This window comes from Pinus tabuliformis, chromosome 3_1 (genome assembly GCF_031772625.1).
Source record: "Pinus tabuliformis cultivar Carrire ecotype Pingquan chromosome 3_1, CPIR1, whole genome shotgun sequence".
NCBI lineage: Eukaryota > Viridiplantae > Streptophyta > Pinopsida > Pinales > Pinaceae > Pinus > Pinus tabuliformis.
The window spans coordinates 858,511,549-858,518,880 of record NC_142301.1 but is presented as its reverse complement, the minus strand read 5'-3'; the positions used below and the strand labels follow the sequence as shown (position 1 = coordinate 858,518,880).

The 7,332-nt window shown below is 36.3% G+C and overlaps 1 pseudogene; it reads right to left on the bottom strand.

The window, feature by feature from the left end:
* Positions 1 to 4,369: 4,369 nt before the first annotated feature.
* LOC149190280 (UDP-glycosyltransferase 92A1 pseudogene) lies at positions 4,370 to 5,955 on the bottom strand (annotated as a pseudogene).
* Positions 5,956 to 7,332: the final 1,377 nt, after the last annotated feature.

Below are 7,332 nucleotides of genomic sequence, written 5' to 3'. Positions count from 1 at the left end.
CAAAGCATGTCGCTAAAGAAAGGTGTATATTTATTATTTTTTTTATTTTTTATTTTTGTCGGATATGCACAACCATTTCCAAATAGCTATTCTAGTATTCAATAAGTTATTCAGTGGAACTAATGTAATAAATTTTCATGTGCATTTGTCCTTCACACACGCTTCCTTTAAACAGAACCTAGGTCATCAAGTAATCTTAGGAGAATAAAACACCTTCGTATAACTTTCGTTGAATACAACAATCATTATATTCAATGTTATTATTAAATAATTGCTATTACAATAAATATGTGCGGAGCAATAGAATTTTAACCCTGGGAAAAAAATGTTGATGCAACATCAATACTTTTTTTAGGGTTTTTTTCAAGTTTTTTGCGCAAAAATATGGTTTTTGGGGTTTGAGTTCTCATTTTGAGGTTACAATTCTAATTGAGTTGGTAACTTTGTTTCATGCAAAAATTTATATTTTATCTAGTAACATTTTCCATGACTTTATGCCTCTAAGCTCTTTTTATCTAAGCAGCATACCTCTAAGCTCTTGTGCTTTAAGTAACATGTTCTATGCATTTATGCTCTTATGCTTTTGTGCTCTAGTAACATATTTAATACCTTTAAGTCCAAGTTTACATAGTAATATGTTCCATGCATTTAACCTCATGGAAGAGAGAGAGAAATTCACATTCCTTTAAGTATAACATTCATCCACTTGACTTGACCTAGCCTATCCATCTTTCTAAGTATTTATTAACTATATGGAAGAAATCACCTAGTTAGAATTCACCCATTTCTTTCCCCCTATTTAGGTGCATTTTAGAGTTGCCTACTTACTATCAATACTTGTAGCTAGTAGAGATCTCTTGGATGTGGATGCAAGGGGAATGCACCAATAAACATCCTATCCAAATTCCTACAAAACAAGGCTTATATCATTTGGAAAGAGATTCGCTTTTATTATTCATTCTTTTAAACAAAACTAAGGTGGAATGTACTCGCATAAAAAATATTTCAACTCATTTAGGCTCAAAAGAAATGTTTTAACACTAATTATGAATAATATGAGTCTTAGGTAATGGGTTCCTCCTATGACAATATTTTTGTTCCTAAAACATCAAATTCTTCTTATAAACCTTATCATCTTTCACTCTTAACTCTGTCCAAATCCTATGTTTCCATCACAGGTATACTTATGCTTATTTTTACACCTTGTCTCTTCTCTTTAGAACTAAATAAACTAAAAGAATTGATTGAAAGTAATGCATAGGTGTGTTTGGTTTGAATAATATATGGTCACATTATATTTATGCATAATGAGTGTGGCATGTAATAGATGGTTTGGGTTACTCATTCAAATTAAAGGTGTTTAATTATAGGATCATATATGGTTTCATTTACCTTGGTTGTATATCGGTAGAATGATGCTTGTAAGAGTTTTATGCATTGTAATTTTGACCAAAGCCCACAAGTTTTGACTACAATCAACTGCTAGATGGATGTATTCATGGATATGATCATATGCCAAGTGGATGTGCTCATAGCTTCAATTATGTGTCAGTTGGGCACACATTGAAATATCAAAGGAAGTAGTTACAATTTAAAAGAGATATTTTTGTTAAATATGTGAGGATTTTGGGGTAGCAATTTAGTTACTGGACCTCATGGAGAACTCTTATAGGAGTTTGAGTCTATTTTCAGGAGGTAGTGATTCGACGATAAATAAAGTATCTTGAGATCTCAACAGATAGCGACCATCTTGGGTTGTTGCAACTATGGTAATAAACTCAAGTACAATAGAGATGTTCATTCTCAACAACTTATAGGCTCATGGAATATCAGTTGTTTCAAGTGCCAAGTATAGGATCTGGAAGCTTATTGAACTATCAATTTGTATCCCTTAAGGATTAAATTAGCATGGGAATTTTGATCCATAACTAAAGTTGATGTGACTGTAACCAATTACTATGTTTGTTTTTAATCATTTAGCATGAACAAGACCGAACCTCTAGTGTTCCAATTTTGGATTTTGTAAGCTTTCTATAAAGAGTAAGCGCCCATAGCATAGACATTGTTACCATTGTTATTCATCTATGAATTTATAATATTAAGACTATTGTTGTGTGATTAGCAGAGGATCCAATTATTCATTTGTGGTCTTTGCTTAGGTATGTGTTGAAAGCTCATTTATTTTCATTGTTTTGTGTTGAGTAGGTAAAAGGTTATAGGCACAAACTAGGAATTGAATTGGGCCTGCTCAAGGCTCAATCATGTGCCATAGTCATTTTGTTTTTTTTGAGTTATGTTACTTGTTTATAGTTTGAATTAGAGTTTAAGGACCTTGTCTTTTGTCCTTTTGCGAATAGACTTGTGGTTTTCACCTTTCAACTTACATGTATGTTGTGTGAAGATTTGAATAGTTCCATTTATTTTATTTTCAATATAGAAAGAAAGAAAGAAAATTATTTTAATGTCCACGAGACTAAACATAGCCTATGGGACAAATTGCTTCTTCATTTGGTTGATGTATTCGACCCTTTTTCTGTGAAGCCTCACAATAAACACTCCCATCTTCTTGACAAACCCTTCGCTAAATATCTTATCCCAAGAGCTAGCTGCCAGAATATCTACATAACTTTCCATGTTGTCTTCGAAGACCTCACATTCTAAAATGAAATGCATTTTTGTTTCCACTTTTTTGGAAGAAAAAAAAAATACATACTCCTTCCTCCCACACTTCTTTTGGCCTTTTCTAGCACCCTTTTTCAGAATGGATTTTATGAGAATTAGTCCTTAACTAAGCAATAATAATTTTGGCTCTCCAAAAAATATTGGCCTATATGTACATTTTTTGTTGGTGATTATGAGTGGGATTAAACACTTCAATATAGTACCAATTCTTTCTCCCTAACTCCTTATCCCAAGTACACTTGTGGAACTTATCCATAAGAAAAGATTTCATATGAATGTATTTTGTGTGATAACATAGTTTGAAATTTCATGCAAATTCTTTTAATGATTTTCTTTGGATTTTTTTAATGGGATGGGTGTTGGTTTTGTTTTAGGAGGGATATAAAACAATTAATTGTTGCAGAATTAAAAATTAAATAAAATACTATTTCAATAATTTTGAAGCCACGTTGAGCTTACCTATTAGAGACTTATAGGTAACTAAAGAGCCATTTAGCTAAAAGTTAAGAAGTAGGACCCTTTTGATGAGACCTACATTCCCATGCATTTAACTTAGGTCATTTTAATAAGTGAGAAATATTGTCATTTGTGCACATAGCACCGAGGGATCTCACAAGTTTACTAGCCCAGTCGACAATTAAATAAACACTGCATGATTAATAATATTTAAGACTAATAAAAATACTTATCAATGAGAAACCCTAAATATAAGACTAAGAGCTTACTTATGGACTAGGTTAAGTTAGTTGAGCCAATTCACAAGCAATAACAAATCTCCTCCTTGACATTATTAAATCTCATATAGAATGTTACCTTATAATTTATGGACTTAGGTAGAAAACCATTGGTTTTGTTGATTTATAATATATGGACTGCGATAGAAAATTATTAGATTTTTTGAATTAAATTTTAATCATAGATATATTGTTTCACAAACTCATTCAGCTTTAAGTGTTTAGATGTAACAAAAAAAAACTAAACCATTATAACAAAATTCATCATATCAGTAAAATATGATATGAATAGAATAATATCATTCATGTCAAACACTTCAAATAAAACTTAATTAACATTATTTTTTATTAATAATTGACCATGTTTATTAACACTTCACAATTTTTTATTAACACTTTATTATTAATATGGTAAAATTAATATCTTGTAGCAACAACAAATAAATGAAAATTTAATCTTCAATTGCAATTCCATGAACCTCAAACTTATACAATAAAGTCGTCGAATAAGACATGCAATGCAGCCTTGATTCAGCTTCGGCCAACGTGACCTTCTCGACCAGAACAGGCTCTGTGAGCGTGTCAGGCTGGGCGCTACCTCAACACAATGGGCAAATCAAACGCGACTTAGGGCAATATATACTTGCGTTGCAGCTTATCCTTGATTACCCCATCTTACTACTATATAACACCAATAAACAAACTCTAAACACAATCTTCATGAAACCATTCATTTTTTTCAACATCTAAGTTAAAACACCAATAAACAAACTCTAAACCAAGTGTTCATGAACCCATTCATTTTCCTTTTTTTTTTCAAGGGTGATGTTTAAACGAACATAGTTAGCCTATTACATGCTGAGTGTGCAGCAAATCCAAGGACTATTATTCAATCACTCTAATGCAAATATGGGAGCGGAGGAGGAGAAAGATAGGCGAGATACAACACAAATCTACCCTTCATATTCTACTCTAAGCTTTTTTATCATGTCTTCCATAGCACACACAGATGCCCCTTTCTTTCCTCCGTCTCCGTCTCCGTCTCCGTCTTCACTCACCGCCTTCATGGCTGCTTCTCTAATCTCCTCGGCTCTCTTTCTCAGTTGATTGCCTTTTTCTTCCTTCATCAACATTCTTACTCTTCTCTCCACCGTCTCGCGTTTCAGCTCTCCCTCTTTGCCCCTCCACATCTCGATGCACACCCCAACTTCCTCCTCCAGCAGCTTCGAATTCGCGAACTGGTCGGCTGCCATGGGCCATCCGATGATGGGCACTCCTCGGCTTAGGCTCTCCAGCACCGAATTCCATCCACAGTGACTAAGGAACCCTCCGGTTGAAGGATGGGACAGGATTAGCAGCTGAGGCGCCCATTTTCTGATAAGCAATCCTGCTTTCTTTTCCTTCACTCGCTCTTCAAATCCCTCCGGAAGAAACTCTGTCGAGAACTCTGAATTGAGCGGGGCCTCCAGCGGAGGCCTGACGACCCAAATAAAAGGCTGTTGGCTCGATTCTAGCCCCAGAGCCAGCTCCTTCATGTGTGACGACGATATCAAATTTTGGCTTCCAAAGGAAACATACAGCACAGAGGAGGGCGCCTGGGAATCGAGCCATAACATAGATGCCCTTGCATATTCTGCCTCTGCCTGCTTGCCCCGCAGTAGAAAATCCGAATCAACAGTTGCATTAGAAGAAGAGGAAGAGAGAAATGAAGAGGGTAGGATCGGTCCGACCGCCCAAACCGGTCTGCCAGTGGATTTTCTCAGGTGTTGGAGACTGCTATGCTCAAGCTCTTCTAACGTATTACAGATTGACCCCCAACTACGCACGTTGCGAGATATCTGGCGATTGCGGAACAAGATCCCGGGATCGGATCCTGTAGCCGTTTTCAAATATAGAGGGAGCTGAGATCGATCCAGTGTAACATGCGGCATGTCGGGCAGAACAAACTCCTCGGCATGGGTCTTGGTGTGAGGTAGATGAGTGCAGAGGGAGTAATAAACGGAGGTGCCGTAAGCCCCACAAGTGCAGAACTGAATTCTTGGTATTCCCAACCTGTTCCCTACGTCCAGCGTCCAGCCCAAGAACATGTCGCTGATGATGCACAGAGGCAGGCGCCCGCCGTCTTCTTGAGTGATGTGGCAGATGAGGCGCTCGAAATGGGGTTCCAGGTGCTCCGAGGCTTCAAACAAACGGAGGAAAAGATGGTAAGGGATGGAGTCCATGTTTTCGGTGTGAGGAGGAAGACCGTGAGCGGCGCTGGAGAAGGGCAGCTCCGCCAGGCGGATATCCAGAGCGGGGCCAGCGGATTCGATCTTGGGTCGCAGGCTTCGGATGTTCAGAGGCGTATTGACTATGGTGATGGCAAATCCGGTTCGTTTGGCAAGCAGCTTGGCGAGCTCTAGGAAGGGGATAATGTGGCCCTGGGCCATGAATGGGAGCATCACCACATGGTGCTTGGCCTCTTTGGTGGTGATAGTGCTCAAATTCTCAGCGGAGAAGGGCGTGGTAGAATCCATTGCGCGTGGAAGATTTAGGTAGCGAAATGGCCCGAGAACTTGACAGATGCGCAGGCTGGAAAGATTGCAGCTACTGCTCTATAAAGGTTGCACCTCCTGCTCAATGATTCACATTTCACTAAACGGAAGGCATGCACGAAAGAAAATAAAAGTTGACCGAAGCGATGACGTCTTTGGTGTTTAGGGTAAAACAATTACTCCAGTAGACTCTCAATGGTAACGGATCCGCATCATGTATTAAAATAATTGTTCGGTAACCGATATGCATTCACTACTAAAATAATCGTCAATGTTTTCTTCCATTTTGTTGACTGGATGGTGAAAAATAGGTGTGGTTAAAGGAGATTTTTTTTTTTTTTACAAATTTTTAAAATATTTATAAGTGAAATATTTTATAATTGGTATACTTGAGTTTAATGTCAAAAAAATCATATATTCACCTTAAAAAATAATGTATATAAAATTATTATTAAAAAAAAAAAATCCCCATTCAAATATGGTATGGTATTTGCAGTGTAGTTGTTACATATTAAAAAAATCATAAGGTGACTTTTAAAGTTCAAAAGTATATTTTTCCAGTTAATTCAATAAATTGATTCACGAAGCCCCTTTAAATTGTTTGGTAAAATAATAATATTAATAATATATGGTTAAATATTAACTATTAATATGGTAAATATGTGTTTTTTAATGTTTAATAGTTTATGTTATAAATAAGTTATATATATATATATATATATATATATATGATGATGATGGTGGTGGTGGTGGTGGTTAACGTCTACTGAGACTAAACTTTGGTCTATCAAACCTAAAGAAACAAATTACTTAGTTTGATTTAGGATTTTATTCCTATGCTCAAAAAGCTTGGAGAGAAGCCTCCTGAGCTCACTGTAATTTTGACAATGTAAAAAGCTAGGAAGGTTAGTATTGCAACAAAGATTTTGAAACTGAGATCTAATGTGGTTGTACATGGGGCACTCTACGAGGAAGTGATTTTCATCCTCGATGTTTGTATTCTCACAGAGATGGCAGAACCTTTCCATCCATGGTGTTTTAGGAACTACCCAACGACCTGTTTCACTATGGAGCTCATGAGAGTTCGTTATAATCTTGGCTATATTAATTTTCTTCTTTGAGCTAGTTAAAATAGAGAGATACTTTTGATCTTCTCGGGTGGGGTTGATGACCTCCTTATAATATCTTAATTTTCTTTTAGCTGCTAAATCTTTCTCACACCACATTTTTTCTTTGAACTTAGAAGTAATAATATTTTTAATGTTATTATTGTTTTGCAATGCAACATTCTTGTCGATCTCCCAATGGTTTAACTAGGCCGTGGTGTCCTTATACCAACCTCGTTTGAGCCTTAGGTGGTTTTGGCTAGAATTTAAAGCTAG